We start from the raw sequence: 13404 nt of genomic DNA, 5'->3' as shown, positions 1-13404 counted from the left end.
GAGGAAAATATTGAAAGTGCCATGGGCTGCCAAAAGAACCAACAGATTCATTTTGGAAGAAGTGCAACCAGAGTGCTCCTTGGAGGCCAAGATGACCAAACTTCATCACTCATACTTCAGACATATTGTCAGGAGGGACCAGTCACTGGAGAAGGATATCATGTTTGGTAAGGTAGAGGGTCAGAGAAAAAGAGGAAGGCCCCCAACGAGATGGATTGGCCAAGTGGCAGCATCAATGGACTCAAGCATGGCAGCAGTAGTGAGGCTGGCCCAGAATCGAGCAGTGTTTTGTTCTGCTGTGCATAAGGTTTCTATGAGTTGGTACCAACTTGATGGCACCTACCAACAACAACATTATTATCTACATTTACAGATTAGAAACTGAAGCACATTGAGGGTAAAATGCTTAGCTAATAAATTTAGTTTATTAAACTTATGCATTACTTAATTAGTAAGCAGTAAGTCCTAATGTGATGCTGTAGGATAAACACTGAACTGCAAAGTCAGTTTGAATTGCAAGGTCAACAGTTCAAATGCACCAGCAGATCCTCGGAAACCCTATACAGGGTCACTAGGAGTCAGAACAGACTCAGTGGTACTTAACAACAACAAAGAATTTTCTATTTGAATTTCATGGCAAACAGCGAACGCAATGTGTATGGTTCCTTTTGCTGTTACATGCCATCGAGCCAGTTCTGACTCATAGCAACCCTATGTGCAAAAGAACAAAACAATGTCTAGTCCTGTGCCTTCCTCAAAATCGTCGTTATGCTTGACCCATTTGTTGCTGCAAATCAATCTTGTTGGGATTCTTTTTTTTTTTTTTTTTCAGTGACTCTCCACTTTACCAAATATAATGTCCTTCTCCAGACACTGGTCCCTTCTGATGACATATCCAAAGTATGATAGATCCTCACTTCTAAGGAGAATTCTGGCTTTACTTCTTCCAACACAGAATTGTTTGTTCTTCTGGCAGTCAATGGTTACTTTTTATATTCTTCTCCAACATCATAACTCAAATGCCTCTATTCTTCTATGGTCTTCCTTATTCACTGTCCAACTTTGGTATGCATATGAGGCTATTGAGAATACTATGGCTTGGGTCAGGCACACCTTAGTCTTCAAACTGACATCTTTGCTCTTGAATACTTTAAAGAGGAATTGTGCAGTAGATTTGTCTAATGCAATAGGTCATTTGATTTCTTGACTTTTGTGCCCATGAATATTGATAATGGATCAAAGCAAAATGAAGTCTTTGACAATTTCAATCTCTTCTCCACTTATCATGATGTTATTTGTAGGGTCCAGTGATGAGGCTTTTTGTTTTGTTTTCATTGAGATGCAACCTATACAGAAGGCTGTGTTCTTTGATCTTCACCAGTATTTTAAATCCTCTTTCATTTCAGCAAACATCAACATGGCATATAGAAAGGACCTCAGGTAACATAGTGGATTACAAATTAGGCTGCTAATTTCAAGCTCAGTAATTCAAATCTTACCAGCTGTTCCGCGGGAGAAAGATGAGGCTTTCTGCTCCTGTAAAGATATACAGCTTCGGAAATCCTGTACAGGGTCACTGTGAGTCAGACCCAACTCCTCGGCATATAACCAAACAACAAATTAAATCTGGAGTCCTGGGGTGGTACTGTGAGTTAATGCACTGGATTGCAAAGTCATTTGAAATGCAAGGTCAGTGGTTCAAGCTCACCAGCCACTCCTTGGAAACTTTATACAGGGTCACTATGGGCTGGAACTGACTCGAAGGCACTTAACAAAAACAATTCAAATCTATAGTGGCTATGTAGGATATGTATATGTAGGAAATCTCTATGTAGGAAAAAGATGACACTCCCATAAAGATTTACAGCCTCAGAAACCCTATACAGGGTTGCTATGAGTCAGAACTGACTCAGAGACACACAACTACCACCACTTCCACCAACACAGACTATAAAGCAGACCTGCTATGGCACTGTAGGACAAGCACTGAACTACTACCTGAAAGTTGGCATGTCAAGCACACCAGTCTCTCCTCAGAAACCCTATGCAGGGTCACTATGAATTAGAACTAACTCAACTGCACTTGAGTTAGTTCTGTTTCATAGTGGTATATAGGATTTTGAAACACCACCAAAAACAACACCACCAAAAAATATATGTATGGCTATATATGTAGGTGGGAACCTGGTAGCATAGAGGGTTTAGTGTTGGGCTGTTTACCTCAGAGTTGGCAGATCCAACCCACCAGCTGCTACAAGGAAGAAAGATGAGGCTTTCTTCTCTTGTTGTCATCTATAGCCTCAAAAACCCTATACAGAGTCGCTATGAGTCAGAACTGACTTGATAGCATCTAGCAACATGTATCAGGGTGAGTCAAAAGTTATCCAAACTGCGGTTATATTAAAATGTCTATTGGCTGCATTGTCTTATCAATGCTTTCCATTCAAAGTCGTTGTTGTGCATGTGGGAATATGGACTGATACACAAAGTAAGGTAAAAGTTTCTTTTAAAAAACCATTACTGGTGACAAGACATGGATTCTTCATTACTAGCCTGAGAGTAAATGGCAGAGTGTAGAATAGAAACCACCTCAATCACCGATCAAGAAAAAGTTCAAACGTCAACCATCCTCTGGAAAACTAATGCTTACAGTTTTCTGAGATTCTCCATGGCCAGTATTATAATACTATCAGGAAAAAGGTTCAACAGTCAACAGTACTTGTTATATTGAGATGTTCAATGAAGAGCTGAAACCTAAATTTTAGATTAAATGCAGAGAACTGCTATCAAAGGGCTTTATGATCTTGCATGACAATGCATGTCCTCACATCTCTGCCCACACTGTTGACACTTTGCAAAAACATAGTTTTGAGGTCTTAAAGCATCCTCCCTATAGTCCTGGTCTTGCGTTGTGGGACTTTCACCTGTTTGGTCCCCAGAAAGCAGTCCTTTGAGGACAAAGATTCACCTCTGATGAAGAAGTAAAGATAGGGATGCATTCGTGCTCATAGCTCAGCCTAAAAGATTTTTAAATAAGGGAATACAAAAGCTTGTTGACAGATGGACAAAGTTTACTGAAAAGCAAGGAAATTATGTTAAGAAATTACATATTTTTCTTTTCTTAAAGTTGATTAAAATAAATTCTACACCCAGAATGAGGATAATTTTTACTTAGCCTCTTATGTATGTAGGTATATATGTGTATAGGTATGTATATGTATAAATATATGTGTATGTAGATAGATAGATAGATAGATAGATAGATAATGTGTGTGTGTGTATCCATTTGACTGTATACTTATATGTATAATAAAGCACATGTTTTTATTTCTGTTAGATTGCATAGTGTCGGTTCCAACTCATAGTGACACTATGCACAACAGAATGAAACCCTGCAAGAGGGCCATGCTCACAGTTGTGATTATGCTTGAGTCCACTGTTACTGCCATGGTATCAATACATCTCATTGGGGGTCTTCCTCTCTTTTGCCAACTCTCCACTTTTCCAAGATGCTGCTCTTTTCTAGGGACTGGACCCTCCTAACAGGTACAAAGTATTAGAGACAAAGTCTTACCATCTTTACTTCTAAAGAACATTCTGGTTATACTTCTTCCAACATAGATTTGTTTGTTTTTCTGGTAGTCCGTGGAACTTTCAATATTCTTTGCCAACATCGTAATACAAATGCATCAGTTCTTCTATGGTCTTCATTATTCATTGTACGACTTTCACATGTATATGAGGCTATTGAAAATATCATGGTTTAGGTCAGGTTTACCTTGTCCTCAAACTGTCATCTTTGCTCTTTATCACGTTTACAGCAGATTTGCCTGATGCAATACATCATTTGATTTCTTCATTACTGCTTTCATGAGTGTTGATGGTATATCCAAGCAAAATGAAGTCTTTGGCAGATTCATTATATTTCTCTAAATAAAAAATTATCATGATGTTATTTATGGGTCCAACTGTGAGTATTTCTGTTTTATTAAATTGAGGTGCAATCTATACCGAAGATTATAGTCTTTGCTCTTCTTCAATAAGTATTTCAAGTCCTCTTCACTTTCAGCAAACAAAATTGTGTCATCTGCATGTCACAGGTTATTTATGAGTCTTCCTCCTATCCTGGCACCACATTTTTCTATTTTTAATCCAGTTTCTCGGATTATTTGGTCAGTATATATACTGAATAAGTATGGTGAAAAGTTATAATTTGACACACACCTTTTTTGATTTTAAACCATTCGGTATCCTCTTGTTCTGTTCTAATAATTGCCTCTTGGTCTATGTACAGGTTCCTCATGAGCACAAATAAGTGTTCTGGAATACCTGTTCTTCCCAATGTTATCCATAGTTTGCTATAATCATCAACACAACTGAGTGCATTTGCATAGTCAATAAAGTGCAAGTAAACTTCTTTCTGATATCTCTGCTTTTAGGATTGGATTTCTGGGTTTGAAGGGTTAGGACCATAGTTTGCAGGGCATCTTGGACGACTGGTACAATTTAGTTGATAATGTTATGTTTTACATTCTTGTTTGTTGAATAGCATCTTGGATCTTAAAAGTGAAGTCATTGTTTGGGAAGTTAAGAGATTTTATTTATGGTGTATCAAAAACTAATCCATGAGGTCATCTTTTAGTTAAATGACAAAATGCCTTCAACAATAATATCACCCAAAATATACTACTCCTTTAAAAAAATCTCTTATATGAGTCCAAACTGTCAGCAATTACTTTAAAAACAAAGAAAAGGATGTATATAAGAGGAAAGAGAAACTATATTTATGGAAACAGAACAAAGAGAATGGAAAATGAGAATGTTTATGCATTGTGAAGAATGTAACCAGTGTCACTGAACAATCTGTGCAGAAGGATGAATGGGAACCTAAACTGCTAGGTAAGGCTCCACTGAAAACACAATAAAATATTATTTTAAAAATCCTTTCTAATTTTTCTCACTCCTCTTAAGCTTTTCATCTAAATTTTGAATTGCTGTGAAGTGGTATCGTATTGTCGTTTTAATTTTCATCTCTCTGATAGTTAAAGACATTTGGCATATTTTCATGTGTTGGTTGGCCATTTCAATATCTTCTTTGGTGAAAAGTCTGTATTTAAGTCCTTTGTACTGTGTTTTAAAAATTCAGTTGTTTGCTTTTTGTTGGAGTTGTTGAGTTACAGAGTTTTTTATATATTCTGTAATACTGTGTGAATATTAAACCTTTGGTTGCCAAAAATAATCTCCCAATGTATAGGTTGGATTTTTTTGAATTTTTAACATTTTCTTGATGAAGTCCTTTGTTGAACAGAATATTTAGTTTGTATGAGAGTCCATTAATCTATTTGCATTACTCATTTTTTGGTTTGTTGTACTGGAGTGGCTTGTGTGTTGCTGTGATGCTGAGAGTATCACACTGATATTATAAATACCAGCAAGGTCACCCATGGTGGAAAGATTTCAACCCATTGTTTAGACTAAGACAGACTAGTTAGTAAGAGAGGTTAGCCTCTCCTAAAAGGTTAACCTCTGAACAACTTATGAATTGCAGGCACATTGTAAGTTATGGTGCCAGAAGAGCCCCCTAAATTAGAAGGCATTCAAAATATGACTGGGGAAGGGCTGCCTCCTCAAATTAGAGTTAAACTGAATGACAGGAATGAAGCAAAGTGTTCAGGACCTTCATTTGCTGATAGGGCACAAGTCAAAATGAGAAGACATGACTGCAAGTATACACTAATAATCAGAACATGGAATGCATGGAGTATGACACCAGGAAAATTGTTGTTGTTGTTAAATGCCATTGAGGCAGTTCCGACTCATTGCGACCTTATATACGGTGCCCAAGGAGCAAATGTGTAAAAACCTAGGAAACCAAAAGAAAAGAACACGCTCAGCTCAGCATTTCTCAACCTGAAAGAACTGTAGAAAACAGTAAAGCTTCTAGAGCAGCTAGAGGAACAGAAGACACTTCTTGAAAGAAAAACCAGCAGGAAAAATCAAAAATAAAAATGGCAGTCTGATTGGCTACCACAAGAACAAGTAAGTTGTTCATCTGGGAGCCATCAAGGCACTTAATCAAGTCCCTTCAAGACAAACCCCCTTTCAAGACTAAATCTCAAAGAGAATACACAAGCAGGCATATAATCTTGCTGGCTACCACGCTGGTCTACTGATGAGTGGAAGAGGGGGAAAGGCAGCAATGAAGATGTGTGTCACTACGTTCATGTATGATGTATATGAAAGTTGTGTCACTATTTTCATGTATGTTGCTCCATTCATATATGAGGAGACCTCGTTGGCCAGAAGTATGGTGAGACCTAGGGACTCTTGAGCCCATGGACAAGTACATAGTTACAGAGGGTTAGAGCTGAGAGTAAAGCATCCAGATGATATTAAGTGAGGGGAGATGCACAAGAACACCCATACTTGCAGATAAGATAGTACCCAATTGACCTGGCTTCAATGGCTGGATGATCAGAACTCAACTAGAGAAAGATTTTTTTTTTTTTTCTTTAAATTTTTTTAATAAAGAAAACAAGCTTAAAATCACTACAGTTTGATGAACTTGACCTATTCTTATGGATGTAATAGCTTAAAATACCAAACAAGAGGGAAGGAATCTTCATAGCAAGGATCATTCCCATCCCCTCTGTACACAGGGTTGATAGAGATGGGCAACTTAGACATTGGTTAGCTAAAATGGCTACTTAAAGGCATGAAGTGACAGACTTACAAGTTTTCAACATGGAGTTTAATTTCAGAGGGGGAAAGGTAAAATCTCCATTGAGTGATTTTCATCCTGATGGGCATAAAACTCTTATGATTCAATAGTAATTGTTATCATGACTAATTGTGATTGTCCCAACTGTAAAGGTAGAGGTTTTGTAGCAACAATGGAGGAGTGGTTGATCTTGCAGTACAGGAGTGGAGGACCCTGGGACCATCAAAGGAGATGAGTGGGAGTGGAGTATGGGACCCTATTCAGAGAAGCAGCGGTGCCAGAGATGGAGGCAGAGATGATGATGTGGCAAGATGGAATGGTTGGGAACTCTAGACTCATGGAAGGAGAGGGGCTGTGTGCTGGTGGCTGGGGGGAAGGCTTGATTGTTTAAATGATTGTATATACCTGAGTGTTTTGGTGTACATTAAAACAAATTTTTTTAAATTAAAAAAAAAAAAGTAAAAAGCATGCTCATAATATAAGATGTCAAAATTAAAAAAATAAAAAATCAAGCTTCAATTGGCAATACTGAAGGACATTTTGGGCAAAATATTGAATACCACAAGAAGCATCAAAAGAAACCGGAAAGAATATACAGTCACTGTACCAAAAGTGTCGATGTTCAACACTTTCAAGACATGGCATATGATCAAGAACTGACAGTACTGAAGCAGTCCACACTGCACTAAAGGAATGGGTGACAAACAATACTCCCGAAATGGACAATACACTGAAGGAATGTTCACTTTCTACACCAAGCCAACCAGTTATAAGAGATTCATTTTGTGCCAATTTCAAAGAAAGGTGACCCAACAGAATGTGGAAATCATTGAACAATACCATTAATATCACGTGCAAGCAAAATTTTGTTGAAGATAGTTCAGAAATGGTTGCAATGATGTATTAGCCAGGAGATGCCATAAATTCAAGTCATATTCATATTCAGAATTGGACATGGAACAAGGAACATCCTTGCTGATATTAAATGGATCTTGACTGAAAGCAGAGAATGCCAAAAAGATGTTTACATGTGCTTCATTAATAATGTAAAAGCATTTGACTGTGTGGATCAAAAGAAATCACCTATCTTTGTGGCTCACAGCTCAACCTAAAACATTTTTTAGTAAGGGAATATGAAAGCTTGTTGATAGATGGACAAAATGTATTAAAAAGGAGATGATGACAAAAAAGATTATGATATATTTTTCCTTTATAAAGTCAATTAAAATAAATTCCACACCCAGAATATGGATAATTTTTTACTCACCCTCCTACTTTAGTTAATAAAAATGTATTAACATTGGCTCATTAATTGTAATAAATGCACAATACTAGTGTTATTGAGTGCTGTCGAGTTGATTGTGACTAATAGCAACCCTATGTAGGGTTTCTGAGGAGCAACTGGTGGGTTTGAACTGCTGATCATTACTTAGCAGTCCAGTGCTTATCGTACAGCGCCTTACCAGGACTTCATATAAGTGTTAGAAATTAGTAATAAAGGAAACTGCATAAGGCTACATGGGAACTCTGTATTGTCTTTGTAAGTTTTCTGTAAATCAAATCTGCTTTAAAAAATAAAACTTACGTGTTTCTCCTGAGCAAATCAATAATGTTGGAACACTGTGATTCTGATATCTTCATCTTTATATAAAAATCTTATGGATTTTTATTTATCTTTTCTGTTATAAACATAAAATTAGTGATTTTGTTTTCTATAGTCAATGTTTGTGTAGAAGTACCATCATATTTATTACTTTCTTTGATCATCATTCTTCCTTGCAATTCATGTTTACCATGAATATATTTTTATTTCATTCCCTCTCATACTTGAATGATATTCATCAAATATAGAATCTAGGCTGATAGTTCCTTTCTTTCAGCACATTGAAGATATTTTCTATGGTCTGTCAGTTCCATTGCTACTGACAAAAAGTCAAATTAATAAAATTTTCATTCTAAAATTTGTTTTTGTTTTGATTTTTTTCTATGATTGATTTTAAGATTGTTTGGCTTCGTTGCTGTTGTTAAGTGCCTTGTGTTGGTTCTGACACATACCAACCCTGTATAGGGTTTCTGAGGATCAGCTAATGGGTTAGATCCACTAACCTTGTGGTTAAGCAGTCCAGTGCTTACACTACAGTGTCAAACTAGTATTCGTTCTTTGTCTTTGGTGGTATCCATTTTCTCATCAGAAATCTAGATGTGCATTTAAAAAATAAAATTTAGCCTACATGAGATTTGTTGAATCTGCAGATGGATGTTTTATACCAGTTCTGGAAAATCATCAAACATTTACCTTCACATGTTGCTTTGCTCCATTCTCATTAAAACCCCACATATCCTCAGTTCTGTTAATAATATTGTCATGTTTCTCATTTTTTTATTCACTACACTTCAGATATACATTTTGTATATTTTCTTCTGTAGATATTGAAGACATAAATTCTCTTTTTATCTGTATCTAATCTGATTTTAAAGAGCCCAGGTAACACGATGGGTAAGTTCTCAGTTGCTCACCAAAAGATCAGTGGCTTGAACTCACCAACTGCATCACGGGGGAAAAGACCTAGAGATCTGCTCCTATAAAGATTATGACCTCGGAAACTGCTCTGAACAATTGCACATTGTCATATAAGACACTCTGAATCAGAATTTACTCTGTCACGTACAACCAAAACAACAGTAATCTTCAAAGTATTTTTAAAGGTTAATATTATGCCTTTAATTTTAATTATTATATTTTTATTTCACTTATAGATGTGGGAAATTTTATATCTCATTGGTCATTGTTTTATAGGCTTCTCACTTACTCATTTTCATTGCTTTTTAAGATTCATTACATATATTAAACCGACTTAGTCTCTATTCCTTTTTTGGTATTTTCAGTACATGAAGGTTTGAGAGTTAGATTCTCTTTGTCCAAGTTTTCTGCTGGTTACTACTAATACTACCTTCTCTATGTGTTTTGAGAACTTGAATTTATATTCTTCAGAATTCTAACTATGCAAATTTGACACTGGGTTGAAGTAGGTTCCTTTAGATAGGATTTACTTTTTTTATGCTAAGTGTCTGGAAGAATTAGTAATTGAGCATTAATTAAATAATTTCCTATGCTGGGAATTTTATTTAACCCTAACCACGTAATGTGGATCTGCAAACGCAGACCAATTTCTGGTATGGATTTTTTTTTTTTCCCCTCTCAATCCTGGTATAGCACAGTAGGATAAAGTTCTGGAACACAGAGTGGTTTGAACGGGAAGGTTGGCTGTTCAAACTCATCAGCCACTCCTTGGAAACCCTATACAGGGTCTCTGTGAGTCTGAACTGAATTGATAGCACTTAACAGCAACAGCAAAGTAAGTTCAACATAACCAACTTATCTTGCTGCTCTCTCTTGGGAAATGAGATATTTCTATTTACATCAAGAGTATGGCTTCTTGGTGTGTTTTCCTTCTAAACAGTATCACCATTTCCTTTTATTGTGGTCCCTATCCCTCTGATCTATAAAGATGTAAAAATGGAAACTCAAGCTCACCTAAATTAATCCATGCTTCAAAGGCAAAAAACAATTCATTGTTTAGCTTGACGACTCCCATTGTCACTTTGATCTGAGTCTTTGAGAACACTTGTTATTAAAATAGGAGTCCTGGTGTGGCACTGTAGGGAAAGCATTGGACTGCAAGGTTAGTTTGAACTATAAGGTCAGTGGTTCAAACTCACCAGCTGCTCCTTGGAAACTCTATACAGGGACACCATGAGTTGGAACCGACTCAACTGCACATAAAAACAACAACAACAACAACATTAAAATGGAGTCCTGATGTCGCGCTATTAGATAAGCAATGGACTACAAGGTTGCTTTGAACTACTAAATTGGCAGTTCAAACTCACCAGGTTCTCATCAAAATCCCTATACAGGGTTACCAAGACTTGGAACCCACTTGACAACATTTAACAACAACAACATTGAAATAGCTAAAAAAAAAAAAATTTCTAAATATTTAAGTCAACATTGTTAGTCACTTTCCACGTTGTTGCTAAATGCTGTCCTAGAATCCAACTTACAGTGACTCTGTATAGGGTTTCCAAGGAGCAGCTGGTGACTTTTAAATACTGACCTTGTGGTTCACAGTACAGTGCTTATCCTGCAACGGAATTGATCTATGTCAAACTACAGAAAAAATAATCTCAAGAGCACCTGCACTACTGTTATTCGGGTAAAATGCCGACTACCTGGGTGAAATACCATTAACAGTAGTGCATAGTGTACCTGGGATTACGCTGATAACATTACTCATAAATCACAAGAAGTGTGGTTTCAGTGGTTAGAGAAAGTAAATGTAAATACCGTAATATTTCAGAGGACTCATACAAAATTTGATGAATACCAACATTAACCTAAAAGAAGGCACTCTAAGTGCCAAGTAGTCTGAAACTGCTACCCTAGAAGGTAATAGTGGCGACTACAACAATGAATTGTTTGGTTGGCTCAATGAAGGAAGCAGCCAGAAGATTGGAAGCTGAAATACAATCAAACTTAGTAGATACTGCTCTGGATGGTCTACCTGCAGATATGTCTTCTAGACTCATCTCTACATTAATGATTTGTGGGAATTTGGGCACTCTTCCCTCTGAACTTGTCCTTATCTGTAAAATGAGTATGTTGGTAAGACATGAGGCAAAATCTGTGGCATCTTGTCCTTCAGTTATCACTTTGCATCTTCTCTAAGGACACAGCACTCCCATGCATTACTTGCTAATGCGTTTGAAAGGTGTTTACTTAGTTAATCTAAAATGTTTTATAAGATAATAAAATATGAGTCTACTAACTCAGATTTTATTTGAGAAAAAGAAAGAAACCCAGACAACACTATGTAAAGCACTATTTATGAATGGTAAGTAGTCAAAGAGTTTTAAATATGAGCTATATCATCACTACCACTATGCACAACAAATTGTTTTCCTGTGATTAAATTCCAGGTATTTCTTATTCTTTGATTGGTGTCATTGTTCTGATGTAATCTGTAGTCCATCGTTGGTTCTATTGCAAATCTAATGAAGCCGCACTTTTAGGGCCACTAATTTTCAGATTCTTCATCCAAAGATACCTTTTCCCTCCTTTTAAATAAATATTCAATATGAACTTGATTTGGCATAGTTAATTTCTTATATGTTTAAAAATGGTGTTCTCCAAATTGTACATTATAGGGACATATTACCTTCACATTTTCTTTAGCTTATCACATCTCCCAATTTTAATTAAAGGAAAAATACAGATACCTTTGATTCTGGAGTATTTACAGAGGAAATCTATTTCACCAGGGCTCTGACCTTTCTAAACCAGAGGACAACTTTATCATTTTGCAAAAACTCCTTGGTGGTTGTACTGCCCTCTGTCTTTCGATAAAATCTGGGTGCTTAGAAAAAACATTTGGCCATCATAGTTACTGATAGTACTTGTGAGGACAAATATATGTAATATTTTAAATTATTTCCCAATTTTCAGTGAAGAATCCTACTACCTTCACATAATTCCCTATAGATTAAAAAAAGCATTTATGAGCAGTGGAATTTAGAAAGGGGGACTTTAATTGCTTCATGTCATTTGAAAACTAAGAAAACATGAGTAATTGTTATCTTCAGAATATTCTATTCTGTGTGTATTGTTACTAAATAAAAAATGTACTCTCATATATACATATTGACTATGGCTGGCCATTTATAGGAATTTGGGTATTTTTTGTCAAAGAGAAGCAGCCTATTTTAAGATTTTATTTTACATATTTTATTTTTATTTTGAGGGGAATCCAAATATCTACACCATGAACTTAAATTCCTAAAGCTGCCAGAACTGACAGAGAATTAGCAAGGCAGAGCCAAGTTCACGCAAGACTGTCTACGGCACTCTTATAGCTAAAGGCAAACCAAAATATTGACTAGTTCTTCTCAAAACAGCATGTATAAGTTGTGGCTGAAATAAGCCTGATGTAAGAAAGAATACAGATGGCTGTATAATCATAGGCTGGGTCTACATGATGCCAAACAACCCATTCAAAAGTGAAATATTCAGTTGATCAGTTGGTGGTTTTGTCTACATGCCACCAAGCAACAGGCTCAAATGATTTCTTCATAAAATTGACTGAGCTTTTGACTAGACTTGAGCAGATGTTTTATCACTATGTATATTCAGTCTTGGTTGTCAGACCTATAACTCAAATAAGTTTCTCTATGAATGATGGATTTTTTTCTTATATCAAAACACACTGAAAGTATTAAACAAGGATTCTCTGCATTTTTTAATTCATCTTAGAGCCTAGTTTAATGTATGGGTTTGTTACTGTTTAGCGTACATATATCTGAGGAATATGTAATGAAATGTGCCAAGACCTGGAGTCAGAAAACCAAAAGAGAAGAACACACTCAGTATTTCTCAAGCTGAGGCAACTGAAGAAAAAAATCAATCCTCAACTTGCAATATTGAAGGATTCTATGGGTAAAATCATCTGCATAACCGCAGGTTGTTAATGAGTCTTGCTCCAGTCCTGATGCCACGTTTTTCTTCATATAACCCAGCTTCTCAGATTGTTTGTTCAGCATACAGGTTGAATAAGTATGGTGAAAGAATACAACCTTGTCACACACCTTTCTTAATTTTAAACCATTCAGTGTTCCCATGTTCTGTT

Source organism: Chrysochloris asiatica, unplaced genomic scaffold, assembly GCF_000296735.1.
Source record: "Chrysochloris asiatica unplaced genomic scaffold, ChrAsi1.0 scaffold00114, whole genome shotgun sequence".
Lineage (NCBI taxonomy): Eukaryota > Metazoa > Chordata > Mammalia > Afrosoricida > Chrysochloridae > Chrysochloris > Chrysochloris asiatica.
The sequence above is the reverse complement of the archived record's forward strand: the minus strand, read 5'-3'. Positions refer to the sequence as shown.